Raw genomic sequence first — 14,834 nt, forward strand, 5'->3', positions numbered from 1 at the left:
AATCATATTCAAAAGACAGAGGAGAACTTATGAGAATTTTTTAAAAGGGTGTTACTGATTCGATGTGAGGGAAACGAGAAAAGTGGTAGCTTTACTGCTAAAAATTGTATTTGAAATTGAGAAGTCCCATGTACTTCTCTCTACCTAAAATAAGGAAATGTGAAGCCTGCATTGGAAAGAAGGTTAAAGGTTAGTATCTTTAGGAAACAGTTAGAAGTAGTTGGACATGATCGATGACCTGAAAAAAAGTTTGAAAAAGGTTTAACTAAAGGTAGCAGGAGTGAGAGATGTGTGGTCAGAGATTCAACTGGTTAATAGGAATGTAAGGAGTGGTGTTTTATAGGTGGGAGAGAAGGATACCTGTGATGCCATAGTATAGTACTGTGTTTTGGGGGTCAGAGAATGAAGGGATAGTTTCACTGAGGGGATGGGAGATATAAATATCCAAGTACAGTGAAACACAACATATGATCCCTCATATGCAATTTTGATTAGGGGAATATTAAAATGCTTTAGTAATTAGTTGTAGAAAAGAGAAATGGTATAATTATTTTACTGTGTTATTTAAAACTTATGTGACACAAAAGTGACTTTTAAGGTGATACTTATTTTTAAGGAAATATAGAATATGGATCAAGTAAATGAAAAATCAGCAAAAGTTGGGTTACTTCTAGTAATTATAGTTATTTAAATTCATTAGGCCTTTCTAATTCAACATGCCTATCATTGAACCAAGTGTCTCCGTTTACAACTCTGACCGTTCCTTCTCTTTCTTCTTCTCTTACTACGTCCCCCAACTCTGTCCCAGATATCCAATATGAGGGGCTACAATAATAAATAAACTACACATGGTTCATGCCTCTTGGGGGTAACAGTCAAATGAAATAATAATTTTTAACAGATCAAACTGGTGGTCAGATGATGAAAGAAATCGACATCATATAAAGGTAAAAGGATAAGCTACTATAATTATAATATGACAATATGCTCTATTAACTTAGCAGCAGCTTGTGGTTACTGACAACTTTTTGAATGTTAAAATGTCTTCATAGTCAAATCTTTTGCAGAAGAACACTGGCAGTGCCTCCCTTCTCACGCCTACCTCCTCACCTCCAGGTGTTGGTTAGACAAAGATGTCAATGAAAAGTTTTATTAGATTTCCTCCTAGCACGTTCTACCAAATAATGAAGAACCTGTACTTGATTCAAAAGGCTCTGTAAACTTAAATAAATGAATACATACATACATATATACATACATAAAAATTAGAGTGAGCAGGGAAATCTATTTAGTCGTGAAAAATTTCTACTAAAATCTGTATTAGTAATAGTTAAATGAGAGATCCTTGGTCATTTTTATGTCTGATTGAGACGCTTGCCAGTTGAGGCTTTTGCAGAGCAACAGTAGGCAACACTGCACTGCCACATTTATTTTATTTTATTATTTTTTGTAATTGGGACAAATTTTTGAAACACTAAACTTTGTTAAGTCTACCAAACCGTTAGCCCCCAGGTTTTAAAGATGAGGCAAAAATGGCTTTATACCTCTAAGAGTAGGTCAGGGCACATTTCCCTTTTGTTAGGAGACTCTGATGTTGATTAAAGCTGTGAACTGTGCCCAGCTGAAAATGGTTTAGTAACAAAACACTTTTGGAACAAGCTGGTTGCTTAACAACCAGAGACAGACTCTTCTCTCTCTTTCCCTCCCTCCCTTACTCCCTTCTTCCCTTTCTCTTTTTCTCGTCTTTTGCCAGGGTAATGAAGCCAATACTAAATGAAAACACATTCATTATTCTTTAAATGTGTTCTAAATTAACTCTTTTCGATTAGTTTTGCAATCAGTATACTTCTAAGGATTTCGAAGTTGATGTACTTTCAAAGCAAGTACGATCGCCCCTAATAAATTAGCTATCAATTTCATACTCTGAGAAAATTGATGTAATGTAAATTCTAAGGCATCTTTGACTACTGCCAGAGTCTCCATCTTTGGCTATTTTGGGACACGTCCCAGAAAAAGCTAAGATTAAAAAAATTGAGGTTTTGTTTCAACTTTAATTTTCTGATAAGGTAAGATCTACAATAAGTTCTCAGTTAATATTGTCGATAGGTTCTATGACTTTAAGCAAAACGATGTATAGCAAAACCAATTTGGCATAATCTAATTGATATAAATACGATATAGGTTCCTGAGGCATCTCATCAATGTTATAACAAAGTGATGAACCAGGTAACTTTATTCAAGGACCAGCCATACTGAGCAGGATGGCACATGGAACAGCTTCATGTTGTCTGCCCAAATGAAGAAGGATCTGATACAAGGACTCCGATATTATGGGCCTCATGGTGTCCCTGGCCTCACCTCTTCTTACCTGATAGCTTGTAACCACATACAAACTTAATTTCTTTAATTAAGTTTTTTCCCCTCTGATTCAAGCTGGTTTTGCCCAGATAATAACACTGTGACTCACTTGCCTTCCTCCCCTACCCGCTGCCCTTATCCTCTATATGCCTGCTTCTTTAATCATTAAGCCTTAGGACATAAGCATAACTGAGCCTTGGGTCTATAAGTCTATAATCATGGAGACAAATAGATTTCAGTTGAACTTTAGACTAAAGATAACATCTTGGTTTTAGATGTGTTTTATTCGGCCCAAGCCCTGCTGAGGCAGAACTACAGCCCCCACCAGCCAAGGAACAAGGCCGTGGGATCAGACGAGATGGTGCCATGGCTGATTCCAAAACTGGATATAATGATCGATTACCTCATCACCTTTTAATCGTCCAATCAGTAGCACCCACAACACCAACTCCCTTAGTTGCCATGACGACTGATTTTTCCCTCTATAATCTGTGCTTCCGAGATTTTCAGGGAGCCAGGCCTTAGAGCAATAGCTTGCTTGTTTTCCTGGGACTTGTAACTCTCTAATGAAATGTTTATTCTAAATAGCCCAACTCCTGTGGCAGTCTATTGGCTCAAAAGCACAGGCAGCATGAGCCACTGACTGGTTTATCTGCTGGTTTCACAAATGTGAGATACAATAAAAAGGTTCAGCGGAAATTAAGTGGTTTTTCAGTCCTTTCCAGTATACTTTACTCTCTTTCCGGACATAATAACCTTTCTGAAGCTGTTTTGAATAGTCTTCCCTTCCATCTCCATCTATGTGTATCCATGAACGATATATAGTATGTGATTTGTTTCCAAGTTACAGATATATCATAATAAACATGCTTCAACAGTGTTATTTAGATTTGCTCATATTGACATATGGATCCAGTGTGTTATTTATTTATTTATTTTTACCATAAATTTAGTTTTATATTTTATAAATATACCATCACTCTATCCATTTTTCTACTGTGAACAATTAAGTTATTTCCGTTCTAGGTAAACACCGTTAACATGGACAATCTGGTACATGTGTCCTCCTACACGTGTGTAATAGTCTCTGCAAGGTGTGTACTCAGAAGTAGAATTGCCTTGTCTATCTGCACTGTTATCGTTTTTGTGCTTTGTTTTTGCAGGTAATATTTTTCTTAGACCTCCAGATTTAAAAATTTCTTAGTGCTTGGTTTCTTTGGTTACTCAAACATATATTTTTTTCTTTTTTCTTTGTTTTTAATAAAAGTTTATTTTGTTTTCATTACTATTCCTGTTCAGTGTTTTTTGTTGTTGTTGTTGTTAATATGTCTGTTTTTCCATTCTTTTACTTTCAATATTTCTGTGTCATTATGTTTGAATGTGACATTACAAAAAGTATAATGGTGGAGTTTTAAAAATATAACTTGAGAATTCTTGTTTTTTAAATGATGTACTTAACTCACTTTTGTCATTACTGACAAAATAGAATTAATTCTACCATTTTATTTTCTATCATCTATTTATAGTGAATTTTCTTTGCTACTTCTTAACTTTTATTTTTTTCTATTAAATTTATTATTGATTTCCTTTTTTTACTTTCTACTAATTAGAGAGTATACATCTATTTTTCTTCCATAGTGAGGAGAATTTTCTGAACTATTTAACTAATTTAAATCTAAAGTTTACTAATGTGTCCACCCTTTTTCAAAGAACATATGGATAGACCTTAGTATTTTAGCTCTGATTACGCCCCTTACCTGTTCCCTTTATGACATTCTCATATGGCATTTTAGATCCATATTTTTAATGTTCCCCAAGTCACTGTAAATTTCATTCATCCACAATTTTCATAATTGCCTTACTTGTGAACTACTCCATTTTGGGGGGTAGGATTTCCTTTTTGCAGAATTTTACATCTAATTGTTATATAACTGAATTTATGTTAGTAGAAAACATGTGGTCTTTCTTTTCTTTTTTTAAATAAAAATACAATTTGTCCTCTGTTTTTATGAAAATGTATAGAGTATTGATTTCTACATGCAAGCACACTGAAGGTAGTACTCCAGTGGCCTTTGTCTCTTGTAGAAAGAGTCCTCTCAATGCCACCGTTGTTTCTTTGGCAATCTGTGTTTTTGTTGTTGCTCTTTAGATTTTCTTCTTTGTTATACTATTTTGTAGTTTCACTACGATGTTTTTAGTTCTTTATATTTATTTATTTAATGGCTTTCTAACATTTATAACTTTTACCATTTCTGGAAAATTCTAAGTAATTTTCTCATTAAATAATTTTCCTTTCTATTTCTTTCTTTTCCTCCTCCCCAGGCCACCTATTTAATTTATGTAGTAATTTCTCATTTTAATTTATATATCTTAATTGATCTTTTATATTTTTCATCTTTGTTTCTTTATGCTGATTTATAGGTAATTTTCTCAATTCCATCTTTTACCCATTATTTAATTACAGTGCTGTTTTTCATTTCCAAAAATTTATTTTGATTTTTCTAAACTTATTTTTTATAACCTTAAAAAAATACTCTATTGTTTCAAATCCTTCTTTAATCTTTGTAGTGACTTTAAATATATGTATTTTGTAATCTTTTTCAGAATTACTCACATAAAATTGATAGGAATCTAAACCTACTTGTTATTATGTATGCTACCTTTTACTCCTTTAGAAGTTTTTCGTGTTTTTTTAAAGCTAATTTTTAGTGTAATTCATTTATTTTAGTTATAGAGTTAATTTGCTTCCCTCACCCCCCTTTTTTTTTCTTTTAATCTTGTGGATACTCCAGGGTTTTCATGGCCTGGAACAGGATCAAAAATATAAATGATCATTTTAGGATTTTAATTTCCATGCCCTGTGTAAATTTGGAACCTACTCCTGTATCTGGCATAACCCTAGTTTTTTTTTTTTTTAATTTCTTTCCCCCACTTAGAGATAGTGAAATAAACTATTATTATTATTATTGTTATTGTTGTTGCCATTATTATTATTATTATTATTATTATCATTATTATTATTATTTTGTTATTTCAGGGATGCAATATCTTTCCTGGATCTCAGCTTTAAGTTTCTCTAACATGCTCAGATCAAAGTTTATATTACCTATTTCCAGTCGGGAATCCCAGATTTGTAAAGATTTTTAAAGGCTATATCTATGTCTAAGATAATATTCATAAAACATTGTGATCATTTTACTACATAGTTTTAATAAGCTTCTTGTTACTCCTCAGATAAAGCTAAATGTTTTCAAATTTATGAGTATTTTTCAGGTCTTGCTACTCATCCCTTCTTCTTGAAGATATCTTTTTTTAAAAAAATAATTATTATTAATTTCAAGTATAAAGTACATTGGTTAGACATTTATATAGTTTATAAAATGGTCCTCCTGATTGCTCTTTCTCCCCTCTGGCTCTACACCTAACCATTACATTAATTTTAACTGCATTCCCTATGCTGTGTTCTCCATCCCCATTACCATCAACTACTAATTTGTATTTTTTAACTCTTCACCCCTTTCTTCCAGTCCCCCAGTTATCCTCCCCATCTCGCCATCACCAGATTGTCCTCTATATTTGTGAGTCCGTTTTTGGTTATTCTGTTCTTTTTGTTCCTTAGATTCTGCATATAAGTGAAATCATATAGTATTTCTCTTCCTCTGACTTATTTCACTCAGCCTCATAACCTCTAGGTCTATCCATGTCGTTGAGAATGGTAGGATTGCATTTTTTAATGGCTGAGTAATATTTCATTGTATATATTGAACCATAACTACTTTATCCAATCATCTGCTGATGGGCTAAAGATATCTTTTTTTATTTTCAATATCATGTTCTACATTCCAGTTTCTCGAGTATGTCATGTTCTCTCTTGATTTGGGACTTCAAAAAACAGTTTCTACTTCATAGATCATTCTTTTCCCCTTTCCTTCCTAACTCTTAATTCCTTCTCTATCACTAGCATTCTTTCTTTTTAAATTTTTATTTATTTATTTTCAGATACTCCCTAACTATGCCAGTTCCTCTGAATGTAATTTTTATCCTATATGTGCTTCTTTATCTTAAAACTTACCATCTATCATTGCAGCATCCTATTTAACCATTTGTCTTCCTTGTTAAACTATGTACTTCACAAGGGCAGAAAAAATATCTATCATGTTTACTACTACATACCCAGTGCCTAACAAACTTTTTATACATAGTAAATATTAAATTACTATTTGTTTTATGAAACAAATTAAATGCATATATTGATAAAATGAATGAATAATGGCTTTATTATTATTATTTTTGCTTTTGGTTGTCATAATAAATATTGTTGAATCTAATTAAGCTTGCTTGCGATTAACTAAAGCCTTAATCTAATTTTATATACACAATGCTTGACTTATCCCACATATGAAATATCTTAAAGAAATTTATATAAATTTTCATGGCTAGTTTCTGTAAATGTAAAAATATATTATCTATAGGTTTCTGGAATTAATTTTGTTCTCAGCAATTTCACTAAAATGATTAGTTAATTTATGGTTAGAATATTTGATATCATATAGATTCTCAAGGATCCTTCAAACTATGCAATCAGCCTCTGGCTCAACTTTGGGCTAATTCTATGCCCAGATATTAACAATGCACTTTTTTTTTTTTTAATAATTGCAACACAGAAGCTAAAATTATGTTAATATTTTATTGTACAAAAATTAGTCTTTAATGATTATCTATGAATATGGACAAGAGAAGCGGGCCCCACTTCTTCCTGAAGAGAGTTAAAGCCATTCTAGGTGAAAAATTTGAGGAGGCTGATATTGCACACATGATCCTCAGGTGGTACATAATCCCCAGCTGGTACTGGAAAAAAATTCTGAAAATAAATTACAGAAGCCATCTTCATGCTGCCTTACCAGGGAATCTGTAGATGAGCTGTCAAGAACACTTGACCTATGGTTCTAGGAGAAAAGAAAGCAAATAAACATCAATGTACATTTGCTTACATTTATTAGAGAGTGAGATAACGGTACTCCATTTTTTACTCAATTATTCAATAATACATACTAAGATATAAAAATTTATACTATAAATGGAAAACATGAAAAATATATATTTTTGATCTAGGTTCACAATACAGATTGGGATTCTTCTATACAGAGAGAAGAGATCTTTTTCTTTATGTTTTTCAGAATCATTTTGTTTATATCCATATTGAAAGAAGTCATACTCCAGTGAATCCATTCTATGTAGGTACTCTATACATTCCAATTTTTTACTGTAAAAAAAAAAAAAACAACTCAAAAACAAAACTATGGTTGAATCTTGTCCTAACATAATTGGGAATTTAAACAGCAGCAAGTTTGTAAATTGTTTATTCCTCAAATCTGTTCAGAGTAAATGTGTTCTTGACTGAGATTTTAAATTCCACTCAGCTATAACCTTGTGTTATAAAATAAGAGGTAGCAGTTGATTGCACTTTAGTAGCGTTCTTCTATCTCCATATGTTACTAGCAAGCTGTATTTAAAACACTTTTTTTTTTTTTTTTTTTTTTTTGGTAATGGACTGATGTCCAATGCTTGAATTTCTACAAAATTTGGAGTAGTATTAAGCAGAAAGCTAGACTTTCTGTGCAAATTCTCTGACCACAAAGTCTAGGCTGATGTATTATGGGAAGTGTGTTGATTTCTTTTTACACAGAGTAGTATACATTTTATGTTGTGTTCTTCATTTATCTATAGAAAGTACAAGAATAAATGTGAAGTGCTTTTTGTATTTTATGAATCCATCTGTTTTCTAAACATTGTCTCTGTGAAAACTACTTTTAGTTTAGTAAACAAGTACTATTACAGTGTAAGCTTCAAAGTGAAAGGGGCAATAATATAATAGTAAATCAATATTAGATTTATTCGAGAAATGGAACCTATATAGCATAGCCAGATCAACCCTAGAATTTGGATTCAGAGTGTGTGTGTGTATGTGTGTGTGTAAACGTGTGTGCGCACGTGTGTGTGTGTGTGTGTGTGTGATTGACAAGGCTGTTAAAATTAAGGCAAATGGGTATTTTTTTTCTTTTTTTTTAAGCTAATGTCCACTGTGATTAATATTAGTTAGTATAAGATACCAAGACATGGAGAAGCATGGTTTAGACTATTTCTGGAATTGATAATAGTAAGTGTCCTAGATATTAATGTTTTGCTTTAGAGAATCTTCTCATTAATTTCATTATAACTTAACAATTTCAAGGAACTCACAATGGTAACACATGCTATAATTATGGCTACAGTAGTTTTTTAATAGTGATATCAAATACTGTTAGAAGAAGATTTGGCCATTTTAGGTAATTTTCCTAAATTCATTGAGTTTAGAGACAAAAATCTTCTAGTTGACTAGGGAAGAAAAAATGGCTTCATTTTCATGAGTATGCCATTGTATTTATGAGCACACACTCTGGGGTTTTTACTTTAGATCAACTACATACTAGCTTTGCATCCTGTTCCATTACTTACTTTTGTTGTCTTTCAGTTACTTCTTTTGTAAAATGAAAATATTGTATGTCTACCTCGCTGGTTACTATAAATATTAATTTATAATTATATAAATAGCTTTTGCACTCTGGCAAAAAAAAAAAAATGTTGACTCTAAAGTAGATACTGTTAGATTTTGTTATTTTTTAGCCAAACTATTACAACAACAGGCTTCTCTCAGAAATCAGAACTTCCCACACAATGCTGTTCCTGAACTTCATATAACAACTATTTTGCAGCAATTAAAATCCTTAAAATTCATGATTGTGAAATAACAGCACAATATTTTTTTCATTTTTATGTAAACTATTTTTCAGACCTTTTCAATTTTGGAATAATATAATTTTTATCTATCAGGATTGTTTTATTTATTATCATAAATTTATCTTTATTTCTCTGTAAAAAGATTAGACTGAAAAAGTGAATTTCTAGGCCTTGAAAGCATCTTAGATTACTTTTTTAATAGTATTTGTGCACTCTTTTTTATTGTAGTTCAACTTTATAGAAAAGTTCAATATGTAGATTCCCTCATTGGATTTAAAGGTAACATTTGCAAAGTAAAAGAATAAATAAAATTCTCTGATTCTTTATAGGGAGCCTGATATTCTATACTGATTTTGCCACAAGTGAGTTTCCTAACCTGTGATGATAAATTAATTTGATAGCTGTTCATGGTGCAACATCTTTACATGTATCCAGCTTTTACTGACAACAACGCTGCTCTGGAGACCCCAAAAACTATGGTCTTGGACTTGGAGATTTTCATCCCCTGTCACCTCAAATGTAATTTCAGAAGTATTCGTAAATCTCTGCCACTAAACAAATAATGGACCACTGTGATAGTGACTCATTTTCATATAGTTTTACTGCTTATATGACAGGTCCTGCTGTTGACTACTTGAGATTATGGGGAGGTTCAGACTGTTTAATAGAGAATGGGGAAGGCATACGATTGCATCTGAAATGACACTATTCATGCCCATTGAGGCTGCCAGTTAAGTGAAGGGATGATGTCAAAACAAGAGAGCTCCTAGGGGTTTCATGACGTTTTTAGAAATAACAAGCAAAACATAACCCATTTTCCTCTAGCAGAATACAACTGTTGGAAAAGTATTTCATGAGGTAGCTACTACAGATTTTATCCTTTGGTTCCCTAGAATCACATGTCTAATAAGAGAATATTTCCATGAAACAATGACTTCTCTTCTCTACTATACCTCTGATCTTGAATGAGGGAAAGAATCAAGACTTCACATCATTACAAGCTATCTTCCACTGAGCAATACTGGGATGCTTTTTATTGTTTAAAGTGTGTTGCAAATGTTAAGTGGCTTATATTATTTGAGCTGTATAGCTTGAGACATTTGTATCAGGACTCTCTTGGCTGGCAGTTATAACCATGTTGGTATTCAAGGATACATTTTAAGGCTTATCGGGTAAGCTATAAATGAGGTCAGAGTTCAGTAAAGGCTCCTTCGGATTATTAAATGTCTTTCAGGGTCATATATAACTATTATCTCCTTTCTTATGATGCAATAGAACTATTTCCAGTTCCATTTCTATAACCAACACTCTTAGTCTGTCTTATTATATTCATAGTCATATGATGTGAATCTCCTAATTAATCTTTGGGATAAATGTATTGCTCAGGGGGGAGAATGTTATGATGATATAAATTAATGTGGGTTTTCTTAACTTCATACAATATATTGTGTCATCTTGTTCTATCTTAGCCTTGTGAAGTTAGCATGATAGTTTTCAGTAACCATTGGCTCCCCCTTTGCCAACCCTTTCTTCAAGTAGGATGACTTTTATTTGGAACTAGAATCTGTTCTATCAATGTTAGCCCACTCACCAATCTTTCTCTTTTTACCTTACAAATGATTAATTTCTTAATGTAGTCTCAACATACCACCAGAGACTTACTTATAAATTGACAGAGCCAGAATTTTTCCTATAACCTAGACTCTGTTTTTTTCTTGTGTGTATATGTGTGTGTGTGTGTGGGGGGGGATGTCTTATTCTTTTCTTGCCTTTTCTTTCTTTTTTTTGTTTCTTTTTAACTAACACATTTTCCTTCCTTTAGAAAAAAAGAAATTTAAGTACATTTTGGTAGGTCATAAATTAATTCATATGTAGGTACTAAAAATACATATCTCCATCTCCAAAATTTAATCAACCTTCTAATGCTGCTAGTGAGTAGCTGACAAGAATATATTACTAAAAAGTGAGGATATTCTCTCAGATTAAATTTTGTAGAAACTAAAGTACCTCCTTTAATCAGTAATCCCATCCCAGACTAAATGTCTGTTGATTTGTCAATAAGGAAAGTAATATTTGGCCTTGGGTCATCTTGCAACAAAGATAGACAGTTTCACAGGAAATTAATAAGTGATGTGCTTACAGAAAGAACCCAGGCTTCCCGGTCATGACCTTGTAGTTTGTTTGCCACTTAACTTATATTAATTTATAATTTATAATTCAACTTTCATAGAGAAAATGTTCTCTGTTCATGTTAAAAGAGGAGATTGGAGCTTGAGAAAAATAGAGCCTACCTAGATTCTACATCCTCAGCATTCTTTTTGAGAATTCACAATGTTTAAACCCACTGATCCTTGCAGACAGTTCATTTAATAATACTAGTCTTTAAATTTTACTGCTTTTAAACTGTCTTCAATTTCCCATTCTACCATGACATACAATTATTTGTGCATTACTATACTGGAAGCACCTCAAGGGCAGGTTTTTAAAAGTAATATTATTATTCATACTTGTCTTCTAGCACACTGTATTTTTCAACTTATATGTTTGAGTTGAAATAGATTGAAGCTAGAAACTATGTTAAAAAGAACAAGATTTCATAATGAATTGCTAAAGTGGGAAAAAGAGAACATACTTTTCTTAAATGTTTTCTGTTTTTGTTGCTTGCATTAAATAAAGGCATATCTGACTAATTTGGGTTATTTTCTATTCTTACTGCAATATGGGTTACCAAAGTAAATTGACTAACAGCTAAGATAGATACTATTAGTAGCACATCCAACGCTCTGGGGAAGTTCAAGGTTATTCTATCCCAGTGAAGAGGGCATCTGATTATATTCAAATAAACAATTTCTATTCTAGGCATGAGCATTTATACCTCTGTGCTAGGGGAAGCTGTTAGATGAAGAAATAAGAGGATAAATGGAACAGGTCTGGATGGATATCCCTTGGATCACTGCTGTGTGGCCTTTGATCAACTCATCTTTCTATAGCCTGTGTTACAACCCAGCTTGGGGAAACCTCCTATTGGGGATGGATGACCATTGCCCATAGAAGGCTAAAAATGGACTTAGAAAGGATTTTCTGAATTTGACCTCAAAGGCAAGGGAAGTAAAAGCAAAAATAAATGAATGGAACGATGTCACACTAAAAAAGCTTCTGTACAGCAAAAGAAACTGTCGACAAGGCAAAGAGGCAACCATCTGAATGGGAGAATATATTTGCAAACAATTCCTCTGCTAAGGGCCTAATATTCGAAATATACAAAGAACTCATACAGCTCAATAACAACAATAACAACAACAAAACAATCTAATTAAAAAAATGGGCAGAGGACCTAAACAGACACTTCTCCCAAGAAGGCATACAAATGGCCAACAGACATATGAAAAGTTGCTCAGCTTCACTAGCTATTAGGGAAATGCAAATCATTACCACAATAAGATATCATTTCACATCTATTAGAATGGCTATAGTCAACAGAACAAGTGATAACAAGTGTTGGAGAGGATGTGGGGAAAGAGAAACCTTCATACACTGCTGGTGGTAAGGTAAACTTGTACAACCACTATGGAAAACAGTATGGAGGCTCTTCAAAAATCTAAGAATTAAATTAACATATGATCCAGCAATCCCTTTTCTGGTTATTTATCCAAAAAACCTGAAAATATTTATCTGCAAAAATATATGCACCCCCATGTTAATAGCAGCATCATTTATGGTGGCCAGGACATGAAGGCAACCAAAGTACCCTACAATAGATGATTGGATAAAGAAAATGTGGTATGTATATAAAATGGAATATTACTCAGTCGTAAGAAAAGATGAAATGCTGCCTTTTGCAACCATGTGGTTGGATCTTGCATTAATGAAGCTAAGCAAAATAAACTAGACAGAAAAAGTTGAAAACCATATGATTTCACTCATATGTGAGATATAATTCTAAAAGCAACAAACGTACATGACAAACAAACAGATTCATGGGCACAGAGAGTGCATTAGTGGTTACCAGAGGGAATAGGGAGGAGAGAGGTAGGTAAGGGTAAAAGGGGTTAAATATTTGGTAATGAAAGGAAATATAACTCTGGGTGGTGAACATACAATGCAATACAATGCAATATATATATATATATATATATATATATATATACACACATACACACGACTTACTGTTGAATGATACATTTGAAACTTATTTGATTTTGTTAATGCCACCCCAATAATTTTCAATAAAAAAAAAAAGCTAAAAATGAGCCAGTATGGGTTCAGAAAAAGCCACGTAAATGTGAATCCAGACAAGACAGGAGGAACCTTAAGGTAGCATTTAAAACCCAAACTTGACATAATAATTAAAAATGTGATGTTCTGCTTTCACATACTCAAGTCCTAGTCGCAATTTATGTGTTTAAAAACGGAGATTCCTAGTCTTAGACTTTTCACTGAGTCCAAGTTCTAATAAATAATTCCTACAACTTACCTGACTCATTTCAGAAATAAGTAGCAGCTCAGCAGTAATGGTGACCTCGGGACAGCGGTAAGATGATAAAATATGGAAGGAAATGTGTATCTAGTGTTACATCTTTTTTTCCTAACATATTTCAAATTCCTTTTTTCCTTTACTATCTCTTAATTAGTGCTCTTCTCTCAAACTTTTGGCCTCTTCTTAAAAAAAATTGTTTTATATTGAGTTAATCTGAGGTTAAGAGGTTATGCTGAAAAATGATTATTGCCAGCTACACAGTACCCGGTGGCTTTTTACAATTGGGTGGGGGGGGGGGAGGAGTGCTTAAAATTTAACACATAAAAATATACTATTGACTTAGTATGTAAAGTTTGTGTATACACACATGCACACACACATACATACATATATATATACATATATATATATATGCACACCCATACTCACATCATATATTAATTAACAAATGAAAACATAGCAAAAATGTTGAAATTACCCATTAAGTTACTTATGGTGCCTTACAAAATGTTAAATAAAGCGAGTATATCCAGAATCCTAAGTGTTTAAGCAGCTAATCAGTCACTTTATAGCTAAAGTTGATTCACTTCTTCAAGTACTAACCCCTCTACTAGTCAGGTGGCTCATTGAGACAGAAACCTGGAAGTAATTGCCTAATTAAGGTAGTGTTGGGGAGATGGAGTGAGCAGAGTTAAGTCAAATTAGATAATGGTTCTCAGTCTTGACTTTGCACTGGGAATCACCGGGGAAGATTTAAAAATTAGGTCCTACACCAGAGATTCTGACATAATTGAAGTGGGGTATGGCTTCAGCCTTAAGACTTAACGCCCCCTCCCATGTCATATTAATGCAGCCAAGCCTATGACTTGCCGAATTAGAGGTTGAGAGGTATCACATTTCATCAATTAATCCTTACTTGGTAGTAGTATTTCTACTAAATTATATGTGGAATATTGAAATAAGACAGATTATATAAAGAAAAAATTTTTTTTTTAAATATGACACACAACTCCTATAGAATTTGAAAAATAAAGAGATTTTCCAGAAAAGAAGAAACACTGGAGTCCCTTGTGTTTCTGAATATGTGCAACATTTATGTTATTATTTAATACCAATTGTGTGATTTTATTTGGAACAAAGGGTGCTCCCTGTTTGCTGTACAAAGTTACCATTGCAAATGATTTTAAAGATGAAGTAAATGATTAGAATGAGTAAAAGTTAA

The sequence above is a fragment of the Rousettus aegyptiacus genome, unplaced genomic scaffold (assembly GCF_014176215.1).
Source record: "Rousettus aegyptiacus isolate mRouAeg1 unplaced genomic scaffold, mRouAeg1.p scaffold_m13_p_12, whole genome shotgun sequence".
NCBI classification, from domain to species: Eukaryota; Metazoa; Chordata; class Mammalia; order Chiroptera; family Pteropodidae; genus Rousettus; species Rousettus aegyptiacus.